Source organism: Spermophilus citellus (genome assembly GCF_964194105.1).
Source record: "Spermophilus citellus genome assembly, chromosome: 4".
NCBI classification, from domain to species: domain Eukaryota; kingdom Metazoa; phylum Chordata; class Mammalia; order Rodentia; family Sciuridae; genus Spermophilus; species Spermophilus citellus.
In genome coordinates, this window is record NC_138185.1 from 198331782 (window position 1) to 198343894 (window position 12113).

Genomic DNA, 12113 nt, shown 5'->3' on the forward strand with positions numbered 1-12113 from the left:
AAAGAGTTGTTATAGGAGAGTAAGTGAAAAAGCATATGGTGGAGCTGGGGTAGAGCTCAGTGGGGTAGCTCAGTGGTAGAATTCTTGCCTAGTACATGTGAGGCACTGGGTTCAATCCTCAGCACCACATATAAATAAATAAAAATAAAGGTATGTCAACAACTAGAAAATATTAAAAAATTATTTAAAAAATAAAGAAAGGTATTGTGTCCATCTACAACTAAAAAACCAGTATATGACAGGCATCAAATGTTACCTGAATCCATTGATTCTAAAGCATAATAGCTGGTGTGAGATAGTTATATCTTTATACATAAAAATTATTCCAAGACAAAGATATATATATATATATATATATGAAAAAATACAAACAAACCAACAATATTTCAAAGGACAAAGAGATCACACAACTTCTGTTATGGAAAATGCATAAAAGCAAAGAGGATAATTCAAGTTTTAAGAAGGTGGTATACCGGGGCTGGGATGGTGGCTCAGTGGTAGAGTGCTTGCCTGGCATGTGTGAGGCCCTGGGTTTGAATCTCAGCACCGCGTATAAATAAAATAAAGGCCCATCAACAACTAAAAAATATTTTAAAAAAAAGAAGGTGGTATACCTAAGCTTAAAAGACATGTAAAATTTGATAAGGAAGAAATTGGAAGGCTGAGAAACTATTATAGAATGAAAAGAAATACATAAACAAAATTACACATATGTAATAGGCCATTATATATCAGCAAGTATTCCTATTGGCTGGAATATGAGATACATTTAGTTGGGGAATTTGAGTCCTAAAATATGGAGTCTACACTTAAGCCTAGAAGCAATAGAGAGCAAACTTAAAAAAAAAAATTGGGGGGTAGTATTGGGGATCAAACCCAGGGCCTCGTGCATGCTAGGAAAGTACTCTACTACTGAGTTATAGCTGTAGCCCTTTTTAATTATTTTATGTTGAGTCAGGGTTTTGCTCAGTTGCACAGACTGGTCTCAAACTTGTGAACTCCTCCTCCAGCCTCCCAAGTAGCTGGGATTGCAGGCATGCACCACTGTACCCAGCATGATTTTTTTTTTAATGTAAAGTAGTAATGATTCAGATTATACCTTATTATGGGACTGGTCCTTGGTTAGAAAAGCAGAAGGGATAGTGGCAATATTACAAGTGCTCCCTTTTAAAAGGAAATTCAGGGTTTGGTTCCAGGTCCCTCACATTGGATGAAACCATAAAATCTGGACAGAATACATGGAGCAGCTATTTGAAATTTCTGAAAAGTAAATAATAGCAGATAAATCACAAAGTGCCAGAATCCAAGATACTGCTGAACTGGTAAAGCATTTACTTCCCCTTTTGCCTTTAGCACCTCCAGCCTAAACTTAACACAGATATGAATGATAGGGTACAAAAAGAACTCTGAGAAAAGTACTCCAGTTCTGGCTTGAGGACCATGAATGGCAACTCCTATGTTCAGAGAGAGTAAAGGGGTCCCAGGATGTCCAGTGGTGATGGTGGTGGTAGTGTAGCAACAGGAAAACAATGAAAATCTTCAAGGGCCACACCTTCCTTTCTGTTTAGTGGAACTGTATATGATTATAGGAAGATGAGGACAACGCCTTTTTATATAACCCCCCAACTCTTTCTCACTATGAATCTCTCTCAATTTGATCCTAGATTGAAGTGAAATTATGAGAACATGGGATAAAGCAGAATAATCAGAGAACCAAAGTATCAGGTTCTTGGATACATTCAAGGAACAAGAAAATATTGAGGAGAGTACAGGGAGGACAAAGCTTGGAAAACTGATCCCAATTTGTTTATGAATTCCTGGATTTATCCTGGAACTATAAAGTAAGAATCTGCTCCTAATTAGCATACCAGAGACTTTAGAGCTAAACCAATGGATAAACCACCTCATAGTTCCAGAATTGTCAATGGTGATACATACATAGAACATTATAATAAAGGCTTTGAAAAGTAAATCAATACAGGTTAAGCATTATCTAACCCCCAAATCTAAAATCCTCCCAAATCTGGAATTTTTTTGAGTGCAGATATAACACCACAAGTGGTAAAGCCCACACCTGGCCTCAGGTGATGGGTCACACTCAAAATACAAACTACACTAAAAAAATTGTATAAAGTTACTTTAGGCCATGTGTATGAGGTATAAATGAAACACAAATGAATTTTGTGTTAAGACTTGAGTCCTATCCCCAGGATATCTTATTACAAACATGCAAATATTCTAAAACCTAAAAATAAATAAATAAATAAATAAATCTGAAAAACACCTCTAGTCCCAAGCACTCTCAGATAAGGAAAATGCAACCTGTATCAGAACCACAGCCAAGCAGTCCAACAAGTTTGAACTTGCTGCCTGAAACCTAACTAGATTGACTGTCTGCTAAAATAAAAATAAGGGGCTGGGGATGTGGCTCAAGCGGTAGCGCGCTCGCCTGGCATGCGTGCGGCCCGGGTTCGATCCTCAGCACCACATACCAACTAAGATGTTGTGTCCGCCGAGAACTAAAAAAAAAATAAATAAATAAAATATTAAAAATTAAAAAAAAAAACAGGGATTCCATCTCTTGGGTCCCCTTCTTAAAAAAAAAAAAAATAAGAATATTCTTGGGACTAGGAGTATAGCTCAATGTTAGAGCACTTTCCTAGCATGCACAAAAGCCTGGATTCCATCTCTATGATGGAACCACACCTTACCAAACCAAATCAAAAACCTCCATAGGATTTTAATGAAGACCCAAATTCTTACAATGCAATATCCAAAATCAATTGGCATTTGATGTCGTGAATTTTTTTTTTTTTTTGTACCAGGGATTGAACCCAGAGGCATTTGACCAGTGAGCCACATCACATCCCCAGCCCTTTTAAAAAATATTTTATTTAGAGATAGGGTCTTGCTGAGTTGCTTAGGGCCTCGCTAAGTTGTGAAGGAGGCTGGCTCTGAATTTGCAATCCTCCTGCCTCAGCCTCCCTAGCCGCTGGGATCATAGGCATGCACCATTGTGCCTAGATGATGTCATGAAAATTTTAACTTTCTTGGAGAAAAAAAATCCATATCTACAAACTTCAAAATTTACAGTTATTTGAATTATCTAACAAAGACTTTAAAGCAGTTAAAAAATGCAACAGCTAATAGTCTAGAAACAGAAGAAAAATGGAAAGTCTCAGGAAAGAAAGAGAAAATATAAAAAGAACCAAATGGAAAAATTCAAACTGGTAAGTACAACAACTAAAATGAAAACACACTCAATAGGAGAATGGAGATGACAGAAGAAAGAGTTGGTGAATTTGAAGATAGAAAAAATTGAAACTGAATTTACACCTAGCATCATACTTAATAGTGAGAAACCAGATGCTTTGCCCCCCAGATCTGAAACAAGGCAAGACTGTCCTCTTACCACTCCTATTCAACACCCCTGCATTAAAACTTGAAAAGTAATTTTGTATATTTTGGTTTTTAGCTCCTTCAGAAATAATATAAAAGACCAAAAGTAGAGAAAAAAGTAGAGAAAGAAGGAAAAGGCATTTCCTGAGCATAGGAAAAAGGAAATAACACTCATCACCTACAAAGTGCCAGTAACTGAGTGCTTTAAACATTCAGTAATTACTCAGAAAGGTATGTATGATCACCTGATTTTAAAACTGAGGAAAGAAAATAAGGTTCAAGAATGCTGAATAATTTCTCAATGCCACATATTTAGCTAGTAAGGGAGAAGAAGGATTTAAAATCTTGATTCCAAAGTTTAAGAGTCTTCCCGCTTGACTTTACCTCAATTCAAGAAAACCTTCTCTAGTTACTCACTCCTATTACAAGCAAACCTAAACAAACCCAATAATTTTCTTTTGCTATATTTGTTTCCTACAACTTTGAAAATAAAAGCTATTTCATCTGAAAAATTTTCCCTCTCATAGGGCTAAAACTGAGTAATAAGCAAGCCTTTCTGAAAATACAGTGAAAACTCTAAAATAATTTCATCATTATTCACACTTCAATTTCTCTCAAGTTTCAGAATTTCCACTTTGAAAAGAATTATTAAGATGAGGCTGGGCTGGGGATGTGGCTCAAGCGGTAGTGCGCTCGCCTGGCATGAATTATTAAGATGAAGCTGATTGAGAGGTTTAATGACATTTAAATGGTACTGTCCAAGTTCTCATTATTGAGAAAACTTTAAATACAATTGAAATTGATGGATTTTTGTACTACTCAAGTACAACGATTCTTAGAGATCATTCTAGCTCATATATATAACTTGTAGAGGGTACATTATTCATTTTTAAAGCTACAGGAAAAATACATTCTTGAACTGGATTAATTTATTTTCTGCTTTATCCTTAATTCTATAGTTCTGCATTTTATGTACATCCTTAAAAAAACAGATCCTCTTTAAGACTATACTAATTTTCAAATTCTAAATAAGTCAAAATCAAAAATACACAGAAATGAAGTTTAAAATTCCAGTTTAGTGGAAAAATCAATTGATAGCTTTTATACTGCAAAGCTTAACATCAGAATGTAATATTAGCTTTTAACAAAATCATAGAAATAATTTTTGGGGGGAGTATTGGGGATTGAACCCAGGAGAACTTTACCACTGAGCTATATCCCCAGCCCTATTTATGTACGTATGCATGTATTTATTTTTGGTGCCAGGGATTGAACCCAGGGGTGCTTAACCACTAAGCCACTTCTCAGCTCTTTTAAAAATTATTTTTATTATTTTTTATTTTGAGACAGGGTCTAAGTGTTGAGGGCTTTACTAAATTGCAGAGGCTGGCATCAAACTTGCAATTCTCCTCGTTTAGAGTCACTGAGATTTACAGGCATGTGCCACCACACCCAGCACAGAAATAATTTTTAAAGAACTTCAATTAATGAATGAAAATGTTTATAGAACAAAGTGCTTGTTTTCTTTAATATTTTCAGTTAACCTAGAGTTAATCTTTTTAGAAACTCTAATTTTTATTTCACAATGTTGAGAAGCAACACTCGGAACTAAAGTTCAAGAGAAAAATTAGAAGATAAGGGTCAGTGTCTAGCTTGTGTGTTTTTTGACCCTTAAGAGTAAAAGTTATGGGAAGTTCAAAGGGTAGTCGAAAAATTCTAAAATCTACTTTTGCTTAGAGTACAGTTTACTGAGTGCTCACTATAAGTATACACTAAACACTCTGCATGTATTTCCCACTTAATTCTAATACCTTTGAGACACAGGGAGAATTAAAATCCTCATTTTGAAAATAAGGAAACAGGTATAGAAAGTTTAAGTAACTTATTCAAGGTCATTTGGCTTAAACCCAAGCAGATTGACCCAAACATAATGCTCATATCTATCTAGCTTTCTAATACTTCAGACACCAATCATAAAGATAACTAAGGCTAAAAGAATTAATTATGTAAAAGAATTGCAACAGTTATATATCAGTAAGAATGTTCACCTTTTAGTAAGTAAAATAACATTTAGCTCTATGCTGAAAGAGTATATCTTCCTTTGGGGAAATCTGAATAGTATGAAATCCAAGAATATATAAATATTTATGCATTGTATTTCAATTCTTATGTGCAATGAATTTTGAAAATTTCCATTTCTAAATGCTTATTTTCTATATAGATTTATGTTTGGTTCTACCCACTGATCTTAAAAACGAAGATCTGGAATAAGGCAATGTTTCTCAAACTTGGCATCATTGAGTCTATATATTTAGTACACATAAACATAAGGCTATCAAATTTTGGAGAAATTTAATATTATTAGAGTAATATATATTATATGACATATAATAATGTTTCATTATTATGAAAGCATACTGATAAATTTTCATAAGTATTATGTGTTAAGCTCCATAATGAATAGCTTGAGCTTTAAAATAAATTTCTATATTTCATCATTACCTTTTTTCCTACTAAATTAGAAAAGTCAAAATTGGCTCAATATGATAGGCTGTCAGAAATAGCAACTGTTCAGTGGCTCTGCCAACTACTTCAAGATGTTTGAATTGAACTCAAGATTCAGAAATAATAGTACCTTGTTACTGAAAACTATGTCTTTGCTACTCAGATTCTACAGCAATGGGCATATTATATCAATTTCAGGAAAGCTGTATTCGCCAGCTTAGAAGATCGTGATAAGTAGGTTTTAAAGTCATTCTTAAGTTGAATTCAGTTCTAGGAAATATTTCTTCATGTTCTGTTGACATTTGACTACTTTAAAAAAATATGTTCCTAATTTCTTTGTTCAATAAATAAGGAAAATCAAGAAATGGAGAAAGTAAAATCTCGGCAACTGAGCTATAAGCCCTACAGTTCTGACATTTAAAAAAAGCTGATATCTCATCGTTGGTATTTGTCATATATACTATTTATTTCTAAAATGTGTCTGTTATTTTGCTTTTGTTTTGGAGCACTGGGGATTGAACTCAGGGGCACTCTACCACTAAATTACATTCCCAGTCCTTTTTTATTTTTAGATAAGGTTTTCCTGGGTTGCCAAGATTGGCCTCAGACTTGTGATCCTCCAGTCTCAGCCTCTGAAGTAGTTAGGATTACAGGCAGGCACGACTGTGCCATCTTATTTTGCTTTTTAATTCACTCTCTATCTTTTGATTATTGACTTGAAATGCCAAATAAATATATTTTAAAATCACATTATCTTGGACTTTCTACTTTTGGTCTACTGATATTTCTATTTTGACACCATAACATGCCATTTTCATCATTACAATTTAAGAACAAACTTTAATATTTGCTTTGGCAAAATTTCACTAATTTTTCTTCCACAGAATTTTCCTAGTTAGTTCCTTGTGTTTACTGCCCTGTGTTTTTTCTTTGACATAAACTTTAAAATAATTTCGTTTTGCTCTCACAAAAAAAAGACCTTTGGTATTTAAAATTGCCTTAAATTCACTGGTTAAGAAAAACAAACACTGTTAGTTAGCTCTCTGTCACTATAACAAATACCTAGACAATCAATATATAGAGAAAAAAGGTTGAATTTGGACTCACAGTTTTGAAGAGTGTGGCAGAGCAAAATCACTTCATGGATAGGAAGTGAAAGAGGAAGAGGAAAGGGGGATGAGATCCTGCTATTCCCTTAGGGACATGCCCCCAATGACCACACCTCCCACTAAGCCCTACCTCCTAAAGGTTCTGCCACCTCCCAACAGCACCATGCTGGGAACCAAACCTGTATCACACACACCTTTGGGGGACTCTTAAGATCCATACTATGCCATACTATGCCATTTTACCCTCAGCCCCCAAAGTTTCATGTCTATCTCATAATGCCAAATGCACTGAGTCTATTCCTAAGAGTACCCAAAATCTTAACTGGTCAAGCATTGCTCAAAAGTCCAAGTCTGAGACTCAAGGCAAACTCAGCTATAAACCCCTGTGAAAATCAAAAAAGAAGTTCCATACCTCCAAGATCCAATGTTGGGACACATTCTCCAAAAGGAGGAATAAAAGGAATGACAGGACCAAAGCAAGACAGAAATCTACCAGGGCAGCCATTCAAACTTCATGCTCTATGTCCAGCATCCAGGATAAACTGTGATGGGATATGGACTCCCAAAAGCTCGGTTAGTCCTGCCCCAAGGCTTTTGCTGGTTGTAGCCCAAATGGCCGTTCTCTTGGGCTGCCTTGCATGCTGCCTGCAGCTTACCTTGGCAGATATTCCACATTTCTTGAAGCTCTAATATTTCCATTCCGTTTCAGCTTCACTCTCACAGCTGTGCCACGCTTTGCCCTGTCTGTCAGGGGCTGTTTGCAGGCACCCTGCAACACACTGGTTGGTCTCCCAGGCTTTCTTTTGAAATCTCAGTGGAAGCCTACATGACCCCACAACTCTTGCATTCTGCATGTCTGTAAAACCAACATCTCACAGAAGACACCAAGGTTTGCCACCACGTGTGCTATTCCTAGATCTGCTTGAACCATGGCTATTGTGAGCACTAAGGGTCTTGCTAGCTGAACACAGAGAAACAATTCCTGATGCTGTCCTGAGTGAGCACAAGTACACTGGGGTTCTAATGGCCAAATACTTTTCCCTGGAATGCCTTTGAAAAAAATTTCTATTTCTACATCTCTGAGACTGTTGCAGCCTTGTTGCAGATTGCTAAGATGTCCTGCAGGCATCTTTCTTATTGTTCCAGTGTAGAGCACTTGGTTACTTTTTTTTTTTTAATTTTTAGTTTTATTTTTTAGTTGTTGATAGACCTTTATTTATATGAGGTGCTGAGAATCGAACCCAGTGCCTCACACACGCCAGGCAAGTGCACTACCCTGAGCCCCAGCCCCAGCCCTTTGGTTACTTTTTAATGATGTTGATCTCTGCATTCTCTCTGGCCATATGTGCCGCTCCTTTTCTCATCAAGCTGCAAAATTTTCATATATTTCTGCTTTGCTTCTTTTTCATCCCAACTCTCACTACAAATTTGGCTAAAAGAAGCCAGTAATAACTATGCTGTAATCTGAGTGCTCTGCTGCCTTAAAATTTCCTCTACCAGATAAATTAGTCCATTGCCTTTAAACCTGGCCTTCTATAATGTATCAGGTATAGACAAAATTCAGACAAATTCTTTGCCATGGTGTAATATGGATTGCCTCTAGTTCAGTTACCAATTGAGTCCTGGTTTCCATATGAAACTTCATCAACCTGGACTTTACTGTCTGCATTCCTAACAATATTCTCTGTGTTAATTTACCCCTACTCTATACACACTTACACACTGGGGACTAAACCCTGGAGAATTCTACCTCTGAGCTACATCCTTAATCCTTTTACTTTTTTTTTTTTTTTTTTGAGGCAGAATCAATTGCTGAGGTTGACCTTGTACTTGTGATCATCCTGCCTTAGCCCCATAAGTAGTTGGGATTATATGGCACGCACCCCTGTGCTTGGCTTACATTTTGATCTTTTAAGATCTCACCAAAATCACCCATTAAACTCTACCTATAGCATTCTAGTCTTTTTCTAGCCTGTTACTTCAAACTTTTCCAAACTTCTCCTGGAAAGTAATTCCAAAGGCTCTTCCACATCATGAGGTGTATAATAAGAGCAAAGAGGGAAAACTGGTAACAAATTTTCTGTGCTAGTCTTTTGATACAACAAATACCTGAGATAATCAACTTCTAAAGAGAAAAGGTTTCTCTTGGTTTACAGTTTCAGAGGTTCCAGCCCATGACTAGTTAGCCCTGTTGGGTTGGGCTGGTGGAAAGGCAGCAAAACATGGCCAGGGTGAGTGATGGAGCAAAACTGTTCACAGAAGGAGGAAAAAAAGAGCAGGGGTGTGGAACAAGGTAAGCCTCCAACAACCAATAACCCAATGACCTCCCAGTAGGTCCCCCCTTTTAAATTTTCCACTACCTCACAACAGTGCCTCCTTGAGGAGCAAGCCCTTACCTAGCTTATGGACCTCTAGAGAACACATAAAATATCTAAACCTTAGCATTGTTATAATACTGAGTCAATCCATTCAGTACTTTTTAATCAAGTCTTTTCTCTTAGTGAAGTTTTACAGTAGCTTTACACGTATTGTACATTTCATTATAGATTACTAAGAATTTCATAATTTTGTCGCTACTGTGAATAGGTTTGCCCTTTACATTATTCATCCCTCCCTCCCAATCAGCTTCTGGCAACTGCTGATCCTTTTGACCGTCTCCATAGCTTTGCCTTTTCCAAAACAGCATTTGGAATCATTCAGTATATAGCTTTTTCAGATTAATGTCTTTCACTTAGCCATGTGCATTTCAGTTTCTTCCGAGTCTTTTCACAGATTGATAATTCACTTTTTTTTAGTGCTAAATTAATATCCCATTGCTTGGACATAGCACGGTTTATCTACCTACTGAAGGACATCTTGGTTGCTTCCCAGTCTAGCAATTAGGAATATAGTAAGTTTTCCAACTCATTTGGGTTGAGGATGACTGCTGAATAGCATTAGAGATTTTCTTAGTTTTTATAAGAAACTGCCACTGTCTTGCAAAATGGCTGTTTTCATTTTCCCATATCTTTGCCAAACTTTGCTTCTTTGTTTTAAATTACAACAATCCAAATAGGTATGAGGTGGCATCTCACTGTCGTTTTGATTTCCATACCTGTAATAACTAATGATGTTGAATATCAATATTTTCATGTACCAACAATTTTGTACTTTGTATCATATGCAATAAATGAAAGTTCCAGTTGCTTTACATCTTTGCCAGTATTTGGTGGTATTAGTGTTTTGGATTTTGGCATTCTTTTTATTTTTCTTAATATGTTTTAGACATTGATGGATCTTTATTTATTTCATTCATTATTGCAGTGCTGAGAATCGAACCCAGTGCCTCACACATGCTAGGTAAGTGCTCTACCAATGAGCCACAACCCTAGCCCTGGATTTTGGCATTCTAATAAGTGTATACACCTATTTTTATTTGTATAATCTTTTTCTTTCTGATTGCTTTAAGAATTGTCTTAGTCTTTGGTATCCTGTAGTTTCATTTGTGTCCAAGTAATCCACTAATTTCTTATGGCTGATTGGGATATAATTCATGTACATACAATTTATTCACTCAAAATGTACAATAGTTTTTGGTATATTATTAACTTTAAAATTCTGGTAAAACACATACAAAATTTACCATTATAATAATTTCTAAGTGTATAATTCAGTGGCATTAATTATATTCACAATGCTGTACTACTGTTCAGTGCTATTTATTTCCTAAACTATTTTATTGCTCTAACCACAAACTTTATAACTATTAAGCAGTAACTCCCCATCCACTCTTTCCCCACAACTCCTGGCAATCTCTAATCTACTTTATGTCTTCATGAATCTGCCTCTTCTAGCTATTTCAAAGGGGAATCACATAATATTTGTCCTTTTGGGTCCAGCTCATTTCACTTAGTGTATTTTTAAGGTTCATCATATAGTAGGCATATATCAGAACTTCATTCCTTTTAATGGCTGAATAATATTCCATTGCATGTGTATACCACATTTTGTTCATCCATTCATCTATTGACTAATACTTGGGTTGTTTCTACCTTTTGGCTTTGTGAATAAGGATTCAATGAACACTAATATGTAAGTATCTATTTGAATCCTTGCTTTCATTCCTTTGTGTATATCCTCACGAGTGTAATTCTATTTGCTTTTTGAGGAAATGATAAACCATTTTCTACCCTTTTGCACCATTTTACATTTCCCATGCAATGTAGGAGTTTTCATTTCCCCATATCCTTGCCAAACTTTGCTTATTTAAAAAAATATTTAGTTGTAGATGGACACAATACCTTTATTTTATGTATTTATTTATTTTGGGGGTACGAGGATTGAACTCACTTGACCACTGAGCCACATCCCCTGTTGTATATTTTATTTAAAGGCAGGGTCTGAGTTGCTTAGCGCCTCGCTTTTGCTGAGGCTGGCTTTGAACTTGAAATCCTCCTATCTCAGCCTCCCAAGATGCTGGGATTATAGATGTGTGCCACCATACCCAACTATTTTATTTATTTTCATGCGGTACTGAGGCTCGAACCCAGTGCCTCACACGTGCTAGGCAAGCACTATATCACTGAGCCATAACCCCAGCCCCTGCTTATTTATTTTAAATTACAGCCATCAAAATAGATATGAGGTGGCATCTCACTGTAGTTTTGATTTGCTATCTTTAATGTCTAAAGATGTTGAGTATTAATATTTTCATGTGCCAGCAAAATTGGCCCTTCTGTATCTTCTTTGGAGAAATTCCAATTCCCCTCCTTTGTGCATTTTTAAATTGGGCTGTATATCTTTAAAATTATTGAGTTGTAAGAATTCTTTTTATATTCTGGAACATTATACTCTGATCAGATATAGGATTTCCTGTATTCTTGCTATCTGTAGTTGCCTGTTCACTTTTTTGATTATATCTTTTGATGTACAAAAGTTTTTAACCTTGATGAAGTTCTACTTTCTATTTTTTCTTTGACTGCTTGTACTTTTCATGTCAAATTCAAGAATCCATTGCCAGATCCAAGTTTGTGAAGATTTATTGCTGAGTCATCTCTTAAAAGTTTTATTTATGTTGTTGGTTTATTTTAATTTCGGAATATGATTTATGTGCTGAATTTC

The 12113-nt window shown here is 35.8% G+C and overlaps 1 protein-coding gene across 13 annotated transcripts in view; it reads right to left on the reverse strand.

Annotated features, from left to right (window-relative positions):
* Nucleotides 1-12113, reverse strand: part of NUMB (NUMB endocytic adaptor protein) — a 176484-nt gene that overhangs the window by 44851 nt on the left and 119520 nt on the right. The gene's annotated exons all lie outside the window — the stretch shown is intronic.